Below are 21538 nucleotides of genomic sequence, written 5' to 3'. Positions count from 1 at the left end.
ACACGTGTGCACACACGTACACACAGACACCACACACATACACACCACACACCACACACACACCCATCACACACACCACACACATACACACATACATGTATGCACACACATGTGCACACATACTCATATACACACCTGTACACATATACACACATGCACACACCCCTGCACATACACACGTGTGCACACACTTACACATGCACACACACACCACATATACACCACACACACACCACACACACAGCTATTCGTTTGAGGAAAAGCATGGTTTATTTAGATGATGCCTTGCATAACTTTCTAAATTGAGTTCAAACTGGCATAAGACCATGTACTTTGTGCTGTCCATTGGCCCCTCTTAATCTCATGACCTGATCTTCTTTCGAAGATTAAGGCACACATTCATCACCGTGAACAAAAACCCCTAGGATAGGCAGCAAATAGCTTGGAGCATTTATAGAGATAAACTTCCCAAGTCACAGGACACTTTGCATCCGAGGACTCAGGCACTTGGCAAAGTATACATCTTCTTTACGTCAGTGGGATCCAGCCTGTGTCTTGACAGTGTTGTTCTGAAAGTGGTCATGCCCCATCAAAGTAATGGTCCTGAATTTACTCCCATCATTTTGGCCAGTTTCAGTTCATTCACAGCACTTATTACCTTATATACCTCATTGTCTATCATCTGCCTCCTTCTCTAGACTGGGGAGGAATTTGACAACAGCAAGGAGCTTATTTATTTTGTTCACCGACATAGCCCCAGCTTAGAACAGTGCCTGGAATGTTGTAAGCACTCACCAAGTGTCTCGAATCAATGAGGGAATGGATGAATAGATGGTGAATAATCTTCCTTCTCAATCTTCAGTACAAACCTCGGCCACCATGGTGCAGCAGTGAGGTACGAGCCAGGAGTTCCAGTCAGCTACTTACTTATGAGACTCCACAATAATCCCTAGAACTAATTTCCATACACTTACCTGCAAAATGAGCATCATCGCCACCCAACAGGACTGTGTGTGAGGATGCACTGAGTTCATGTATGTGCAAAGTGCCCACACGTTGTCTGGCACATGGTAGGCATCTATCCAGCCATTATTGAATTCAAGATAGCCTTTTATTATTTCCCCCACTTTAGATAAGAAGAAAATTGAGATGCAGAGGGTGGATGGGAATAGTAAAGCCAGGACTCAGGCTGGCATCTTCTGCCTCTCAGATCAAAGCGCTTTCTGTCTCTTCATGCTGCTTTTTCTAGAACAATCTCCCCCTTTCTCTTATGACACACACCCATACACAGTGCGTGTTAGTGGTTCAATTTAACATTTTTTAATTTAAATATCTAATTTAACTTTAATGTAACATTTTCCCCAAACATACCATTTATCTTTCTACTCAGTCAAGACGTAGTCTCATGTAAAGGCTTCAAACAGGCAGACGGAAGAAGAACAAGACTCCTTTACTATAGAGGGTTGGCCTGGGCCCTGAGCCGTCCCCACCCAGCCCAGGGGGCCTCCCCTTGGTGGCTCTGGTCTGTGGCTGTTTCCACAGCAAAGCAAATATCCTTTCTGTCAGGTCCCAAGGGACAAACCCTGAGCTGGGGCATGTGGTAGGGCCTGGGGGCTCCCTAAGTCCTCCCCTCTCTCCTACCCCCTAAGGGCATCTGGATCCTCTGGGTAGGAAGCAGAGTAAGGACCAGGCTGCCTGCCTCCCACTCGAGCCTCCATGGGGTTGGGACAAAGATTTCTCCTGCAGGAGAGGAAGACTGGGCAGAGGTTTCTGGGCTGTGCCAAGCCATGGTTTATTTCTCCCTGGTGACGAGGAACAGCTGTGCCCCAACGGCAAAGCACTGTGGCCTGGTAGACTTGGGTTGCCTCCCCAGTGTTCTGATAAAAGCTTGAACAGAGATGAGGAACTGTGTCTCTCCCCAGCAGCCTCTCTCATGCCAGGCCACAGGCCGATCTCCTAGCAGGTTACCAAGACTAGAGATGGGCTTCCTTCTCTCCCGCTATCTGAGGGGCGGCACACCGGAGTATTCTCTGTCACCATGGAGAATGATAGAGGCTGGAAAAGGTAGAAAGGACACCCAGCCTGCTAGCTGAGGAGACAAAGCAGAGCAAGTTGGCTGGAACAGCCAGCATCCCAGAGGAGGAAAAATAATGACTGCAGGAAACTGGTGCAGTTCAAATCCCACCTCAGCCTCCACCAGCCAGGCGAGCCTCAGTTTCCATAGCTGTACTTAAAGAGCTTGTAGTAATTAAGCCAGGTAAGTTGTAAAGGGCACTTTGGTAGTTTGAGGAGATATGAGTTGAAAGATGGAATGAGTACCTTTTTCCTAGGAAAGGGACAGAAATGATTTGTCATCTCAGGTCACAGTCATGGTTAACAGACTTTCCATCTCCTCGCTCCTCTGTGGCTTGGTTTTTACTGCATCTAGATTTTGGAGCTTTCCCACTTTGACTACCAATTAAACGAGCATTTAGCCTTCTTTGTTGGCTTCCTCTTCCCTCAGAAGTAGAGCTAGCTGGCTGGGCTCAGTGGCTCACGCCTGTAATCCCAGCACTTTGGGAGGCCGAGGCAGGGAGATCACAACGTTGAGAGATCCTGGCCAACATGAAACCCCGTCTCTATTAAAAATACAAAAATTAGCTGGGCATGGTGGCCCGCACCTGTAGTTCCAGCTACTCCAGAGGCTGAGACAGGAGAATTGCTTGAACCAGGGAGGTGGAGGTTGCTGTGAGCCGAGATCGTGCCACTGCAGTCCAGTCTGGCAACGGAGTGAGACTCTGTCTCAAAAAAAAAAAAAAAAAAAAAAAGAAAAGAAAAAGAAAGAAGTGGATCTAGCTTTTAGGGCAGTTCCCCTACCCCCACATACCACTTGATAATGGTAAGAATCACTAGGGAGTCCCTATTATTTAAAGAAAGAAAAAGAGGAGGAGAAAGGAGCAAATCCCACCCCATTTCAAACAGACCCAATCTGAATGGCCAGAGGGAGGGCCTAGGAATCTATATTCCTAACAAGCTCCCTAGGAGATTCTTATCCTCAAGCAAATTTGGGAAATATACTTCAAGGCATGGTTTCCACACTATTTCTTTCTTTCTTTTTTCTTTTTTTTTTTTTTGCCAAGACTCAAGATGAGAAATACATTAAATACAGTTTACATTGCAAATCAAGATGTACACATATAGCTGGCTGATTAAGAATGTTTCATGGGGCTGGGCATGGTGGCTCATGCCTGTAATCAAAGAACTTTGGGAGGCTGAGATGGGTGAATCACTTGAGGTTAGGAGATTAAGACCAGCCTGGCCAACACAGTGAAACCCTGTCTACAAAAATTAGCTGGGTGTGGTGGTACACACCTGTAGTTCCAGCTACACAGGAGGCTGAGGCAGGAGAATCACTTAAACCTGGGAGGCGGAGGTTGCAGTGAGCCGAGATGGTGCCACTGCACTCCCACCTGGGTGACAGTGAAATTCCGTCTCAAAAAAAAAAAAAAAAAGAATGTTTCGTGGAACCTTATTATCTGTACTCTATTTTGCCACAGTCCATTCCACTCTATTCTACTTATTTCATTTTTAAAAGTGAATGTTTCATGAAACCTTATTATCTGCACCCATTTTACCGCAGTCCATTCCACTCTATTCTACTTGTTTCATTTTACAAGTGCTGGATACCACCCAGTGATCAATTTCAGTAACCAGCTGGCAGTTTAAAAAGTGTTGATTTAAGGTGTGACTTTCTTCTAATTCTTCAGTCTGGTTGTGGACTTTATCAGTGGCTACCAGAAGCCAGTCTTCCAATTCATAGTTTAAGAATCATCAGGGCCCTTGATAAAGGTGCAAATTTTCAAGTCCCATCCCTAGAGGTTTTAAACAACTTCAGAGAGTGGTCAGGAATCTCAGTACCACTAGCTGGAGATTCTGAACCCAGGAGAGACAGCTTCTGATTGATCCAGGTGGGTCACATGCTCTCTCTTGGTCAGATTAAGGATGACACACCTTGATGGGCAGTTCTGCCAACACTGTGTCCCTTGGAATTGGGTAGCTCCCTAAAGTAAGTGGAAGAAAGGGGAATGGGTGCTGCCAGCAATGCAACACCAATGACCACAACAAGAGGCCATCCTTGGCCACCCAAGCAGCAGTTTGTTAATCTCTCCTTCGTCCTAACTGCCTGTATCCTCCCTGGTGCAACCTGGAGTGCCCAGAGTGGTGCATACAGCAGGCATCCATGTGCATGGGTTGTATGGAATACCTGGGAATATTTACATTCTGACTTCTGGTCTTGGTCTGAAGTAATCAGGCTTTTGACTCTGTGCTTCATTTTCACAACTGAAGCTGGTTCCATTGATTGCAACAGAGTCTAGATTTTTATTTTATTTAACAAACTCTTCCATACGCAAGCCAGTGTTCTAAGTGCTATACAAATATTAACTTATTGAGTTCTCATAAAAACCCTATAAGAGAAGTACTATTACATGCCAGGAACCATTTAAGGGGTTGTACCCATATTATCTCTATTCTTCAAATCCATCCGGTAAGGGGACAGGAATTATTTTTCTTCATTGACAAGCCACTGAGATTCAGAGGTTATATAACTTGCTCAAGGTCTCACAGCAAGTGGCAGAGTTGCACCTTGAACTCTAGTAAGGAAGAATGAGTAATGCCAAGGGAATCTTTGAAATGGCATTTAATTCTAGAGTTACCAGTTAAGCTCTTGCATGCTAAGAACATCCAGGTTCAAATGGGCCAAGCCCTGGGGGAAAAGTTATGTCTTCTTACAAACAGAAACAGAGGCACAAACCAAAAGGACTTGCCTAAGTTCCAGCTGTGGGCAGAAAGCCAGTAAACACATGAAACCCCCAGCGGCTGGCTGAACATTCCTATAGCTTCGATGTGCCCTCATTCTGTTAAAATGTAGTGACAAGGAAATTCATCACTGTTTATATGAACTTTTTTTTTTCAATGAAAAGAAGAAGGCTCTATTCACTCATGGAGACTTTTATTCAAGCGTCAAACTCTATTTTAATTTTCTAGTAGCAAGTATTGCAGTCAGCCACACTCTAAAACAATGACCTCAAATTCCTCTTTGCCTTCATTGCAGTGACAATGTTGTTACAGCTGACTAATGTTTTTTTCTCAGTTAGCATGGCTAACCAATATTTTCTGAGTTAAATACGTCTCTCCAGGTTTCCCCAGGTAAGTTCTGGGAGGGAAACTCTTACCCCTGATTTGGAAGAAAGGTCCCTGGGGTTCATTTTAAAATAATAAATATACAAGTGTATATTAATTAATAAAAGTAAACAAATGACACCATCTGTGGGTTTAGAACTCTTCTGTTCAGCTGTTGGATCCAAATAGGTTTTTATGATCCTGGATTTATATTCATATTGGCATAGTGCCTGTGACTATGGTAGATTTTAACAGAGAGACAGGAGTTACATTAACATCTGTATGCAATAATTCCTTTCCCATAGGTGGCAAGAACATGCTCTTCTTCCTGAAGTTCCTTCACTTGGATGTGAACGTAAAAGTAATCAGTTGGAAAGTGTATCAGTTACTTATTGATATTTATTGCTGTGTAACAAACCACCCAAAATATAGTTGCTTAAAACCACCATGTTTTGCTTCTCTGGCTCTGTGGGTTGATGGTGTGGTTGTTTTTCTAGTCTTAGCTGAAAGGCTCAACTGAGGCTCATTTGTATGGCCTCATTCACCTGGCCCCTCAGCTGGGTCTGGGGGGTCTAAAATGACCTAATTCACCTACCTGTCTGGCACCATGGTACTTGGCCAGGCCTCTCTCTTCATGTGATCTCTCAACATCCAGTAGCTTGGGTTTTCTTACATGGTGACAACGGTATCAGGGCTTCGTTATGCCCAAACTCTGGAGCTCCTTAATGTCACCTCTGCCACATTCTATTGACCAAAGGAAGTCATGAGGCCAGTCTAGGCATAAAGGCATGACGAAATAGATTCCATATTCTAATAAAAGGGGCTGCAAATACTATTTTCTTTGTTTCCACATACAAAATACATTCACTGCTTGCCCAAAAGTTGTATCCCATTATAGTGTCAGTCTTGGTCTCAAAGTCAAGGATCTCGATCCTCTAAATGCAGATACAGATGAGGTGTCTTGGCTGCTTTTCTTTAGCTGCAGCTCTATGGGCACACCTCTCCTTGAAGCAGAGGCCTATAAACTAAAGAGACATGGTACCTGCCCCCTACTTTGCAACATATCTGGTGAAACAGGGACAGGATAATCACCATAAACAATTCCATTCAAAAGAGGAGGAATAGGAGGCACATGGCGGTTACCAGTTCGTAGCACCCTGAAACCCAGTCAGGCACCAATTGCCAATTTCCCAACTCTAGGAGTATGGAATCCTCCTTGATTAGGATCTACTTCTACTCCTTTGGAGTGGTTCCATAAGCCATTGTTCTTGGCTCTTGGCTCCACTCTCTGGGATCTTGGCTCTGCCCTCTGAGTTGTCCTTCCTTTCCTATAAGAGATGGCACATGTTTGCAATTGAGTTGTTTTCTCTGCCTGTTTCTGCCTATAGAAAATCGAGGGTCCAGAAGCTCTTTTCATTGTGAACTGTCTTTGTCCAAGTTGGGGGTAATTTCAACAATGCAGTATCAGGGTTTTTTTGTTTTGTTTTGTTTTGTTTTTTGATCCTGAGTATACATATATATTTTTAAATTTTACTTTAAGTTCTGGGATACATGTGCAGAATGTGCAGGCTTGTTACACAGGTATACACGTGCCTTGGTGGTTTGCTACACCTATCAACCTGTCATCTAGGTTTTAAGCCCCTCATGCATTAGGTATTTGTTCTAATGTTCTCCCCGCCCTTGCCCGCCACCCCACAACAGGCCCTAGTGTGTGATGCTCCCCTCTCTGTGTCCATGTATTCCCACTGTTCAACTCTCACTTATAAATGAGAGCACGCAGTGTTTGGTTTTCTGTTCCTCTGTCAGTTTGATGAGAATGATGGCTTCCAGGTTCATCCATGTCCCTGCAAAGGACATGAACTCATTCTTTTTATGGCTGCATAGTATTCCATGGTATATATGTGCTGCGTTTTCTTTATCCAGTCTATCATTGATGGGCATTTGGATTGGTTCCAAGTCTTAACAATGCAATATCTTTAAAACTTTGTATGTTTCCCTTGACTCTGATTGGGGTTGAGTCTACGCCTGCAAAATTATATCCCTTATTCTATTTTGAGGCAGATCTCTGTCTACTTTGGGCTGAGTGTGAATCTGCTGTGGGATGCTCCTTTAAGATTCTTAAAGCCTGTTTGTCTAGCTCAGAGGGTCTGGGGCACCAGCCAAAGTTTTCTGAGGTCTTAATAAGGGATCTTACAGCCACAAACTTGATGGATTTTTAACCTCAAACTTTGTTTCGCTTGAAAATTTTTCTACTGGCAGGGGTGGGAAGTGTGTGCGTTGGAAATGAGAGCATCTTATTTTCTAATCAACCATGTCCTGGATCTTTTATATTTTTTCTAAATTCTGCTTGTAAACTAAATAACTCTCTCTAAAGCTCATCTCTCCCACTACATATCATATACAGCTAGAAGAAGCCAAGTGGCACTTACAATATTCTATCTAGAGACTTCCTTAGCCATATCTATAAATTCAATGGGTAATGGCACAAAAAACTATGTGCCAAGTTACCATGAATGATGGTTTGGACTATCATCCACCACTTCATAACCTAGCTGCCTTTTCTCCACGTTCAATAGCAGTTTCCTCACCTTTTTCCAGCCCCCACCCGTGGCGTCCATCCCACCTTCTGTGCACATTCTATTCCAGAGCCAATGCCACCAATTTTGTGTTTTTGTTCCTGTAACACCTCACTTTTATCTCTTTTTTTTTTAATTTTAATTACCTTTGCTTTAATGATTTATGTACTTACCTCTTTGGTTGTTTTCAATGTTCATATTTACAATTTGTTTATCATTACACTGCCTATCATCCTTACAATTAGTGTGCTAAGCATTATTCATTACTGTGCTAAGCATTACACTGCCAATTGTCCTTAGCATTGTTGTGCTAAGTACATGTAACACGGAACTCCTCATCATATTTTATTTGGTGTCACCAGGCTTGCCCATTTGTTTCCTTTTTTTTTTTCATTTATTCATTCCATTAACAAATATTCACTGGGAAATACTAAGACGTACTACACTATTCTAAGATGTCCACCACTGGGGTCAATAGATCTATAAACTGATGCCTCCTTCCATGTGAAGTGTGGTATTCAAGGGAAATGGTATGAGCTGACTCACATTTCACAGGTTCCCTCCCCATGCTATGTTGCTATTAGAAAGAGCAGACACAGGAGTGGGGGGAGCATTGGTAGACTCTGATGATATTCTGAGCAAGAAGTGAAGGTGCCAGGGCCACACAGGCAAGGAAGGAATATGTTAGAGTTGGGTAGCAGTAGCAGTGAAGATACTGAAAGGGACTGTGAAGCAACACCTCACTTTTAGATACCAAATGTAATGATTAACTTTATGTGTCGATCTGACTGGGCTATGGGGTGCCCAGATATTTGAGCAATCATTATTCTGGCTGTGTCTGTGAAGGCATTTTCGGATGGCATTGATATTTGAAATAGTAGACTGAGTGAAGCAGATGGCTCTCTCACTGTGGGTGGGCCTCCTTCAAACTGAGGCCTCCTCCAATCAGTTTTGAGGCCTGAATAGAGTAAAAGGGCTGACCCCACCTGCCTGACTCCTTCTGCCTGATTGCCTTGAGCTGGAACATTGGCCTTTACCTGCCTTTGCACTCAAACTGAATCACTGGCCCTTCCTGGATCTCAAACCTGCCTGCTTTTGGCTTAGAATCTCTACCATCGACTCTCATGATTCTCAGGCTTTTTGGACTCAGACTGAAACTACACCCTCAGTTTTTCTGGGTCTTCAGCCTGCCAACTGCAGATCTTGTGAATTCTGAGCCCCCATAATCACATGAGTGAATTCTATGTAATGAAAGTTTTTTAAATAAATATGTATCCTATTGGTTCTGTTTCTCTGGAGGACCATCACTAATAACCCAACTTCTATATATTATTTACTGCTGTACATCAAAAACATCCCCAAAACCTAGTGGCTTAAAACACGGGCAGACAAACTTTTGTAAAGGGCAAGAGTGATGTTTTAGACTTGACGGGCCACGTGGTCTCTTTGGCAAGTACTCAACTGTGTTGCAGCACCACAAGAGTACCCATAGACAATATATCAGTGAATGAGTGTGGTGGTGGTGTTCCAATAAAACTTTATTTACAAAACATGTGCCAGATCAGATTTGGCCCATAGACCCCTGATTTAAAACCACAGTTTATTATTTCTCATGACTCTGTGGGTTGACTGGGAAATTCTGCTGATCTTGTCAGGTTCATTGTTGCAGGCAGCTGCAGTCAGCTGGTAACTGACCTGGGGCTGGAGGGTCTAAGGTGACACCACACACATGCCTGGGGCTTCCATGCTGGCTGCCGGCTTGGTTTATCTCTCCATGTGGTCTCTCATGATTCAGTAAGCTTGCCTATGTTTCCTTACATGGTAGCTGAAACACTCCATGAGGACAAAGGCAGAAGCTACAGGCCCCTTGAGGCCTGGGCTCCAGAACTTACACAACTTATGCCGCATTCTGCTAGTCAAAACAAGCCACAAGGCCAGACCATGTTCAAGGAGTGGGCAGTAGACTCCACCTCTGGAGTCTACAGGGAGTTGCTCAATATCATCGTCATTATTTTTCAATCTACCCTCAGAAATAAACTGGAATGCCTTAGCTTCCATATCTCTGTAGAAATTCACAAGACTCCATGAGCAGTTTCAGCCCCTTGCTACCAGCGTGAGTCAGTGGAAGCCAATTCACTAGCTGAGTTATGAAACTAAGTTCTCTTATCAGCCTTGCCTAAGCCTTTTGATAGCTTTTCTTAGAATCTTGGTCTAATTCTGAAGGCAGCCCAAGGTAAGAAGACACATTCACTGGGCCCTGGAAAGTGGAAACTAAAAGCCTATGGGAGATACCCGTGTTTACAAGAAAACGAAGATGCAGCCATGTTAGCTTTCTCCATCCTGTTCCCTTCACCTGGATGCCACAAATAAGGGGTCACAGGGTGATACTAGACACTATAGAGCTTTAACATTTTCAATTAGATCATGAGCATTTCCTGAAAGTGTCTCAAACTTTCTCAAGCTTTCCTTGGGAAATTCTCTGAGCATTTTCTTATCTCCAAAGTTGAAATCAGAGGGATTTTTTAAAAAGAAAAATTAAAATTCCTTGCTAATCTGGGCTATCAGATACTTCCTGTGGAATACTTATCTTGTTATTTATAAATAAAACGCTTTAGGATCAGTCTGCTAACAGATGCACATTTAGTTGTAGTATGTCTTTGATTCATAAGCCAAAAGAAAAAAAGTTTACTGATATAACACATAATGCATTTTTACCTTTAAAATAAAATTTCATATAAAAACATAAATGAATTAGATATATACCTGTAGAGGCTAAGGAAATAGTAAAACATATTTCTCCTTCTTCTGCTTAAAGAATTCTTTTCTAAAATTGCCATTTTAAAAAGTAATCATCAAAATGCATGAAAATGAAACCTTCCCAAGGCACCATTAACTCTCCCATAGAGAAAGCCAGTGTGGTTGATTATTTGCTTTATGAAAGTGTTGATTTTTTATGACTCTTTGTTTAAAGCTATTTATCACTGAAAAGGCTGTGCAAGGCCAGATACAGAATTCACTTTCAAAGGTAACTTATACCAAAGAGGCAGCAGTGGTATTATCTGCCATGTGGACTTAAGAACTCTTGTTCTCTGAGTAGGTTTTAAATCAAAAGCGTTAAGTAGAGTTTAAGCCCCGTGTCATTTTAAATTCAAGCTTGAGATCCATGAAGCATGGATTTTATGATGGAAATGACAACTGACCCTCATCTGTAACAAATACAGCAAACTAACTTTGTGGCTCCCTCAGTAATTCTAAGCAAGTAGTGCAGGCAGATAAGATATGCATGACTAGAAAAATGTGTATAAAATCCATGGCCAATGAGTGGTTCCTGAGGGCTTACCAGTTGTCCTCTCAATGTTCATCTGGTGTTCCTGTCTGCCTGTGCCCTAGAAAGGCTTCCCATCTGCCAGTCTTTCAGTAACATTTTTTTATAAGCAAATTTACGGAATTTACTAGTATTTACTGGAAATAATAGTAAAACGATAGCAGTTACCACTTATTATTTACCATATGCCAGGCTACATACTTTCATGCTTTATGTCATTTTGTCCTTACAACAACCCTGTGAGAGAGTTTAAGGATGCTTTTCCAAGTTTTATAGACAAAGAAATTGAGGCTCACAACATTTAATAATTTTCCCAAGGCTGCACAGATTATAATGAGGAATGCTGAGACTCAAACCCAGATCGGTCTGACTCAGACCCTGAGCTCTAATCTACTGCAGTAGTCTCACACTTAATCAACCACCCTCCCTGTGTTGCTATCTCCCTAATTACAGTGTAAGCTTCTCAAGAGGAGAGACATGCTATATTCTTCTATGGTATCTTCCAGGATAACTGGTACAGACATTCAATAAAAGGAATTTATCTGCTAGTTTAAAAAAATTGTATACTCATAATTCACTGAGGCTTAGAATATCTGTCTGAAAAGTCCCCATCTTTCAGGGAGTTTTTCGGTGCCAGGGCACAAAATAATTGTCTTTAGCATTCAATTTTAATTTAATCAACTAAAAACTCACAAACTAGCAGGCCATGTTCGGAATGAAACTTCAGTGAGGCTGAAATAAGAGAGGAGGTGAGGAGTAGGTCTCTTGGAGAAAGCAAAAGAATATGCAAAGACGCATCAATTAATCACACAGTGCTTCAGATGATCAACGTCTCCTTCAGAGCTCTGGATTTGAGAGGAGTGTTAGCATTCAAGCTTGATAAAGTTATAGTCATCTCACAAATTCCACTGTCACCTCATTAGATTTGAAAAATAGAATGCTTTAGGACACTTGGAGATATTTTCAGTAAAAATAACATTTTTTCTCTTTATAAGGGAACGGAAAACCACCTCCTAATTGCATGGTGAGCAGTCATGACAGACTGCATAGCCAGTGGGGTCAGAGCCGGAGGTCTGGTAGTGTAAACTGTCCTCCAGCCTATGAGGGTTTCCTCTCCAAAGAGAAATTGTTGTTAGAGCCTTAATTGAGAGGTCAGTGGTCTTAGGACAAGCAGGAGATAAGCCACCAGCTATGTGAAGTAATGTTGACTTTGATCTGCCAGGCCTTTTGGCATAGAAAGAAAGCCAGCCTTGAGCCAGAGGTTCTCTAATCTTCTTAAAGATAAGCTGTAACTGTTTGGCTGGGGTGGGGGTCCAGGGCAGAGAAAGGATTTCTCTCTGTGTGCTGTGGCCAGACTTATGAATGACTCAGTTACTGCCTGACATCCCTGCCCAGGCTCTGATCATACTCCGGAATGGCAAGGCAACCTGTCCTAAGGGGTCTTGTTCGAAGGAAGAGTCTTGAAGAGAAGACCATTGTACCTATGGGAGTTACCACCATTCCCTTCTCAGGAGCTGCTTTGGAAGATGTCCAGTGGATTATTTCCCCAAAGAAAGCCAGGATCAGCAGATAACCGATCAAAATGTCTCAGGAAAGGAAGTGTGGGAGGGAGGGAGAGAAGGAGAAAAGAAAGAAAGATTTGAATAATTGACTTGTTCGGGGTCTCTGTGCAATTCCAAGTTTATGAAAATAGAATCTTACCACTTAGCTCTCTCTCTATATATATATATGCATGCTATGCTTTTTTATTTCTCCATAGCAAAAGATAAATTTATAGAAATTGGTGGAGGTTCATCCAAGAAATGGAATCTATCTGCTAGAAAGAGAGCTGAGAAGTTGGTAAATTCAGCCTTGCCTCTCACTGATTGGAAATCACCGAAATGATTGATTCCTGGGATTGGAAACCATGCAGGCAGGAAATAATGGGACTGAATGACTGAAGGGGATCTTGAGCACTCTCAGATGGAGAAAGGATCAGTGCCACTGTCAGGAGTCTTTGTATAACCCTTCTGCCCTTACAGTGTATTTTAAGGCATCATTTTATAAAGCTTCAGCCAGAGAAGGGAGAGGTTTGGGGTGCTTTACAAATGGGTGAGCCAAGATGCATAACTTGTGTTTGGAAAAGAGAGCTCAACTACAAGCAACACCTTTCAGAACAGACATGGAGCCTCCAATCCCCAAGTTCAGAAAAAGTTTCTTCCATCCAATCAGGCACTATAAACTCTGACCCAAACAGAATGTGGGCTCCATCTACACTAACATTCATTCCAGCAACCAAGACTTGGTAGGCACGTGTGTACCCTTGTAGCTAGGAGTGATGCCACAGTAAGGACTGCTTTCCACATCTAGTGGGCTAGACTGCACTTCCACAAGCACCATCTTGCTTTGACTTGAAGATTTCACAAAATTTCCATGAAATAGGTTGCGCTTATTGCCAGCTCCCTTTTAGATTTTCAGAACTGGGGTTCAAGAATCATGGGTTTACATGATTGGCTAATAAAGGTTGCTTAGCTAATAAGAGGGAGAGACAAAATCTATACCTAGATCTTTGAATATAAGACAGCAAACATACGAAGGAGGCACCGTGCAGCAAGACCCCAAAGTCAACTTCCAACTAACACTTTATAGTAATTGGTAACTTAGACTAGAAAGGAACCTCAGATGCCAACTTCCTTCAAGTCGGGAAATTCCCCATGGAAAGACATCCAGACCTAGACTCCCACTCATCCAGTACCTATACCATGGTGAATATGCATCACAGATCATCAGGGCATCACCAGCCAATGGAGTCTTCACCTTCTAAAATATTGCTGGTTGCCATGGCACAGGGAAAGAGAATGTGGTAAATTATGCTCTAGCTCTTGGCTCTGCCATTCACATTTCAAGGGCCAAGTCAAGTCACATGATCACGCTTAACTTCAAAGAGGGGAGAGAAGTGCCACCCTACTATGTACCAGGAAGGGGAAAAAAAGGAGAATTAGTAAATGTCTTAATGGCTTTCCCAGTGTCCCTCTCATGAATCCAGGGAGATGTTGATAATCTGTGTGTTCCATTGAAGTCAGTGATCACAGATGTGGATTTTGTTAGTGTATTCCTTGAAGAACTTAGCCAAAAATGTTGTCTGGTATTCAGCTGAGGAATGGTGTTATCTTAATGTAGCTGAAAAAAAAAGTCATAATGCCTGGAAGAGGCATCTTTGAAGATTTCACAGACAGACAGCAGACCCAGGGAGGATGCTCAGAGGGGAATGCTTAGTTTTTTGGAAGCACTGGGGTGGTAGAGCCATGATAAATGTGCTCCCCATATCCCTCAGCCAGTCTATCTTTTCTGCACATAAAAGAGATAGAGAGGAAAAAATAAAAAGAAAACAGAAACGCCAAAAAAGATATCTGGAAGTAACGATAGAGAGGGTTCTTGAAAGTGTGGCATGGTACTCTAGCAAGAAACAACAAAGAACATTTGGAAAAAAGTCTTTAGTTCTCCTGAAGACACAGAATTTCCAAATAATCCAAAGGCCACATGCCTGGTCCCCCTTCTTCCATCTCAAATTCTTGAGAACCCTCCTTGGAGCATGCTGAGAAATGGATCTCTAAGTCAACAGAAATGTAATGCCAATTTCTAAGCACCCACAAATTCCTAAAAGACACCAATTTAATATTATTTATCATTTTGATATTATTTATCTCCAAAGTATGCATTGCATCATTATTATCATCAATTGAATATTTTCCCAAAGAAACGAAATTAATTGCCCACCAGAAAAGTTTTGAAATGTTTACATGTATTGCTTTGTATAAGCATAAAAGTAGTGTGTGGGAGCCTGTTTATAAGTTAGCAAAGTGTTAGTAAACTCTGGTTTGACACTGATAAGGTTCATATGAAAGTCATCACTGAAGCTGTTGCCTAAATAATAAACAGGATCTCTAGGCCTATCCTTTTTTCAAGCATGCCTCATTAGATTAAAAAATATATACTGCACCCAGAAGAAACACAAAGTGTACAGAAAAGATGGCAGTATCATTGTTGCATTTAGTGCAACGTTTAGGGAGAAACAGCCCTTGGGGAGATCTAGTGTCTCACTGTCCAGGGTCTCAGTTGGATCAACTGTGGGCAAGTCACTGAGCATTCATTTTCCTCTTGCAAAATGGTGATAAGAATATTGCTTTTCCTATAGGGTTTCTGTCGGGACTTAATGAGATAAGGCTTGGAAGGCACCTTAAACAAGTCCTGGCATAGAGTAAGTCCTCCATGGACTGGCAAGCTGCCACTGTTGTCAAGCAAGCTTGGGTTTTCTCATGAGACAGACCAAACATCGTGATGCTTCAAAAGGGTCTTTCAGCAACCATGCCTTGCCAAGAGAAGACCTTGCAATTCAGTGTTTGGAAGCAAAAGATGGAACGCAGGAGACCCTGGACTTTTGCCCCATGATCTGGGGGTAGTTCTAGATCTGCCAGAAACCACTGGGTGATCTTGAATGGGTCACTGCAAATCACCTGGACCTCAGCTTCTAAGAAACAAGAAATCTAAATGGCATTCAAAAACAAACAAACAAAAAACAGACAACAACAACAACAAAACCCAGCAGCATTAAAAAACAAGAAGGCTGGCCGTATGTGGTGGCTCACACCTGTAATCCCAGCACTTTGGGAGGCCGAGGTGGGCAGATCACAAGGTCAGGAGATAGAGGAGATAGAGACTATCCTGGACTTCTAGAGACAGGTGAAACCCTGTCTCTACTAAAAATACAAAAATTAGCTGGGCATGTGCATGCCTGTAATCCTAGCTACTTGGGAACCTGAGGCAGGAGAATTGCTTGAACCAGGGAGTTGGAGGTTGCTGTGAGTCAAGATCTTGCCACTGCACTCTAGCCTGGCAACAGAGTGAGACTCCACCTCAAAAAAAAAAAAAAAAAGCTGATTATATTTTAAATCACAACATCTGCTCTTCAAAAGATACCTTACCAGGAGCTGAAACAGAGAAAATTGTTTAATGCAGCAATGCTCTGACTTTCACAGAGTGGGGAGTTCGGAGACCTGCACCTGAGGACTCCTCTTCTCCCAGCTCCATTCCGCACACCTCCATTGAGAGCAGTGCCTCCTGGGTTGTGCAGTGAGGGACCCTGACTATCTTGCATGTGGCTCCCAACATAGTACCTGCCGACAGCAGAAAATCAATGCATGTTTGTGGACAGCCCACCTACTGAATTCTAGCATCTCCACTCCATAGGATTTCATACTCTGTTTGTACTATGCTTGGCACAAGATCATGCCCACAAGCATAGCTCTTTGGTCATCCACAAATGTAGAGAATTGATATTGGGCTAAGCATAGAAGAAAAAATAAAAACAGATCTGGTCTCTGACCTCACAGAAGGTCGTGGTAGAAGGAAGCATAGAGAATGGTGTTAGTCTGCCATGACTGGATTTGGGTCCTGGTTCTTCCACTGGGCTTATTCAAGCAAATGTCTCAAGCAACTTCCCTAATTTCTGAGTGTCCATTTCATCTGCAAAATTAAACTAATATTCCCACTTTGTACACTGTTATGGGTCCAGATCAAATAACTTTTAGAAAGCAACTAGCATATTGCCATCAAACTCAGAGCTCAAATGCCAGCCCCTTTCCCTTAGTGTTTCACCAAGAAGGGTGCAGAGCTGTTAAAAAGCCTGAGCTTTTATTTGCCTCTATGTTGTAACAATGCCTGTCTACCTTTGGGACTGCCCTGCCCTGACCCAGTTTCAGAACCGAGACTGTCCAATTGTGTTTGCATTGGCGCATTAATCATGCAGCTCCTGAGTGAAGGGCTCACACTGTCATGACTGTCATTACCTCCAGACCACGCACTGGCAACCACTCCACAGATCATTGTTCCAAGCAAGCCATTGTTCCAGCTTTTTCCTCTGGGCAAGGCTTGGATGGAGTAAGGTCTTCTCCAGCCTCGGCGGCTACGCTGTGCAGTTTCAGGGAAAGACAAAAGTCTAGATTCAGTGTGAACTCAGTCTGCACATGAAGCAGCTGCTCAACTAGCTGGACCTTAGGCCAGCTCTCGGGTTCCCAGGTCACAGGCCAAGCCCTGCCAGACAATAGAGGTGAGATGATGCCACCCTCCAGTGGGCAGGCAGCACCCAGGAGGTGGGACCTTTGGTCAGTCACTTTATTGTTACAGTCATAAGGAAGGAAAGCGTTTAGTTATTTTCTCTAGGGCAAAAATTGTTAAAGGAAGAAAAGAGCTGAGTGCTCTTAGCAGCCCTCCCACCGCTTCTACTAGCAAGCCTCTTCTGTCTACCTGGCCACCGCCTGGTAGTGTGTGTTTGTATAACAAAGGCTGAAACCGATTATACCTAGCCAGGAACACATGCATTTGATAGAAGCTCATGTCTCAACTTCTCTGTAATCACTGCATTTTACACCTTTGTAATTATCTTTGTGCTCCCTTGGAAGGCACCAAGCAATGGTTTTGTGTTCCCATCAGACTAACCTGATTTACAAAAAATGAAACAAAATAAAACAAACAAAAACTTAAGAAAAAAAAAAAAGAATCTTTCTGCACAGTAAAAATGTGTTAAGGTAAAATGGCAGGCCTTATTTTTAGGGGGGGCTCCAAAGCACATTATCCATTGGCTCAGTGCAAACACATACTACCCTACCCTGCTAATTCCACCCCCATAGAACTTCCTCTGCCTCTTCCATATAGGTTTTATCCACACTCAGTCACAGTGGAATTGCTTAGGCATGTGTGTGCCTTCCTCGTGAGTAGGGAGCTCTAGGAGAGCACAGATTATGTCCAATTCATCTGCACCTGCCCCACAACACCCCGGGAAGGCACATAGCACCAGAAGGTAGGACTAGTTTCCACATATATTGAGAATCTGCAGGATATGTGATCCCATATATTATCTCCAATACTAACATCATGCCTGTCTTCCGGAAAGAAATGGAGGTTCACTCTGAAATTCCAGGGATACTTTGATCTTTTAAAGGAGTAGTTTCCCAGGTGTTTTTTTAGATGTGGTGGACCACGTCTAAAATCTTTCTTACCAAATGGCTCTACTTATCACCCTATACCAACAATTCTCATCCATAGCATCATGACTCACTGGTGGGTCAAATTCATTTGTGAGTTGCAGTTCAAGTAATTTTTGCTAGTGAGACTTCAAGTAGTTAGGTTATTAAAGTTTAAAAGACAAAAGAAAATTATAGGAGATTTTAGGATGGCCACTAATGACCTGTTTTCACTCATTTGTCTTCCCATCCGCTTTTCTGAGGGAGAAGGAGGTAGAGATGGGGAGTCCATCACCGTCTCCATCCTTTTCTGTCCTAGACACTCCAGGTCAGAGGGAGCCGCCATTGTTCATGTACTATCCTAGCTTTGGCAACACATTCATGGAGGGCTCTACTTCCCAGAAAATTTGCAGTGCAGAGTTTTTTGGAGTCTGTGTTCCCCATGGATTGTGATTGTGATCTACCCTGGGACAGGGGAGGATTGGCAACCTCTGACCTCCACTAGCACCTTTAGAAGACTTCAGATGATCAACTTTCTAAAATGGTTTTAGTTTAAAAAGCTACTCGTCACTCAGCCCCATTAGAACTCCCCCAGTCCCATGTTACAAAGAATAATATGTAGCAACTACTTTTGGGAGTTTTTGTTTTTGAGACAGAGTCTCGCTCTTGTCACCCAGGATGGAGTGCAGTGGCACAATCTTGGCTAACTGCAACCTCCACCTCCCGCGTTCAAGAGATTCTCCTGCTTCAACTTCCCAAGTAGCTGAGATTACAGGCATGCACCACCACACCTGGCTAATTTTTTGTATTTTTAGTAGAGACGGGGTTTCACCGTGGTAGCCAGGATGGTCTCCATCTCCTGACCTCGTGATCCATCCGTCTCGGACTCCCAAAGTGCCGGGATTACAGGCGTGAACCACCGCGCCTGGCCGGGAGTATTTTAATGTACTTTTTCATACCCCTTACTTTATTCTCAAAATTGCCCTAAGAAGTAGACCAAAAAAATATCAACTGTCCTGTTTTATGAATGATAGATTGTTTCTATGTTCTAAGGAGGCATCAAAGAGTGGGGCAGGTGTGACAGGGACACATCGGTTTAAGCAAGCACAGTTCTTACTGAACAAGCAGTAATGCAATCTCAGCTTTGTGTAGCACAAAGAGAGGCCTTTGGCCAGAAACCATTTGTATTGTTGTACTGTGAGATCAGCTTCTGCATTAATTGCCTGGGGAATATCCCCGCTCCCTATTTTTTTTTTTAAGCAATAAACATTTTTGCATGAATCCAGAACCAGCACTCATGGACATATCTACAAGAGCACAAAGCACTTTGGGAAGTAATTAGAATTGATGCTTTTTTTAGTCCCATCTCTATATCACAAGAGTACATGTGCAAGGATTGTAGGTAGATTCCCGAACATAGAAATAGCCAGAAAAAAGACCCCGGAAATAAGGAAGCATTCAAAATCTAACTTGCTGTTGAGAATTTATTCCAAATAGCTCAGCAGAAAAACGAAGTTAACTTTTAAATGGTGTGCACAAGATCACAGGGCTACTTTGCTTCATCTAGGTATTTTGATTTGAAATTTCTAAAAATCAAACTAAAGAAAAATTTTAAAAATAAGACCTATGTAGAAATTTAAAATTACTGAAAGATTGCAAATGTATCAAAAACATTTCACTTTCACAATACACATTAGTGCTGTTGTGTGAGAAGCCCATAAACAAGGTGTTTGCCCTGGGAGCCATGCCATCAGTCCCAGCCTCAGCAGGAACATGCCACATAGTCATCAGCGATCACACCTTCACATGTTGTCAACGCATTTGAGTGTAGTAGGCATGTGCTCAGCTCTCCCACTTATAGCAATTTCATTAAGGCTGTGTGAAGATTTGGAGATACTGGGTGGCAAGGGGTTCGCATTAATAAGAACACTTCCCTGCTTCCCCGAAAAAGGGGGCAGAAAACTGGGGGCTTATTGGCTCAGGTAACTGAAAACACAAGAGGTAGAGAATGAGATGTGGCCAGATCTGGAGGCACCAAGGACCTGAATCAACTGTCTTATGTCAGTTATCTCCGCTCTTCAAGGCTGTAATGGTTTATCTTGTGTGTCAACTTGACTAGGCCTCAGGGTGCCCAGATATTTGGTCAAACATTACTCTGGGTGTGTCTGTGAAGGTGTTTTTGGATGAGATTAACATTTGAATTGATAGACTGATTAGAGTAAATTTCCCTTCCTCATGAAAATGGGCCTTATCTAACCCCTTGAAGACCTGAACAGAACAAAAAGATGACCCTTCAGTAAGAGGAAACTCCTTCTGCCTGACTGACTTGATCGAAGACATGTCTTTTCCAATCTTCAGACCGGAACCAAAACATCCATTCTTCTTGGGTCTTGTGACTGCCTGCCTTTCAATCTGAAACTTATACCATTGGCTTTCCTGGGTCTTCAGCTTGCCAACTGCAGATCTCGGCACTTGTCAGCCTTCAGTATCGTGTGAGCATCATAGAGCATACTTATGTAAACCTAGATGGTACAGCCCACTATATGCACAGGCTGTATAGTAAAGCCTTTTGCTCCTAGGCTCCAAACCTGTACAGCATGTTAGTGTACTGAACGCTGTAGGCTGCTGTAACACAATGGTAAGCATTTGTGTATCTAAACATATCTAAACATATAAAGATATGGTAAAACGAGGGACTATAATCTTATCGGTTATTACTGACTGAAACGTCATTATGCAGCACATGGCTCTTGTGTATGTATGTGTGTGTGTATGTATGTGTGTGTGTGTGTGTGTGTGTGTGTGTATACAGCCTTTTGGTTTGGTTTCTCTGGAGAAGCCTGACTCATAAAAAAGTGTTGGCTACATTCAGGCAGAACCTTCAAGCAGCTCCAGGCTTATATTCTGTCTTAGCAATCCTGGTGGATTCTTTCTCAAATCTCAGCCTAAATCCTAGAATCGGTTCTGGTTTCCCTGCTTGGGTCATGTGCCCATCCCTGGACCAATCACTGGGGCTGGAGTTACAGGATGTGCTGATTGATTGGCTACACCGGGGAAAGTGCCCATCCCGGGAGTCAGTGGGGGAATTGACTGTACTAGAGCCACGTGAACTAAGAGTGAGCAAGGAATGATCCCTAAAAGAAAGTCAGGGTGCTTCTACCCTAAGACAGAAAGAGATGGTGACAGGTAAAAACAGACGTTCTTTACAGGGCCACCCCCCAGTTTTTTGAATCAATAGGGGCTTTGTTAATTTAGCTTGAGAGCCAGAAAAGCTAGGATGTAAATCGCTGCAACGCCACCTAGCAGGTAGTCTTGGACAATCCATTTTATTGGACAATCCCTATACCAAGCCTTCACTTCTTCATCTCTAAGTAAGAATAATATTTAGATTGGACACAATATATGTAAGCACGTAGCACCGACCTAGCATGTAATGAATATTCAGCAACTGGTAGCTAACCTTATCTTACAAGACATGA

Source organism: Mandrillus leucophaeus, unplaced genomic scaffold, assembly GCF_000951045.1.
Source record: "Mandrillus leucophaeus isolate KB7577 unplaced genomic scaffold, Mleu.le_1.0 Scaffold65, whole genome shotgun sequence".
Classification (NCBI taxonomy): Eukaryota; Metazoa; Chordata; class Mammalia; order Primates; family Cercopithecidae; genus Mandrillus; species Mandrillus leucophaeus.
This window is presented reverse-complemented; position numbering follows the sequence as displayed.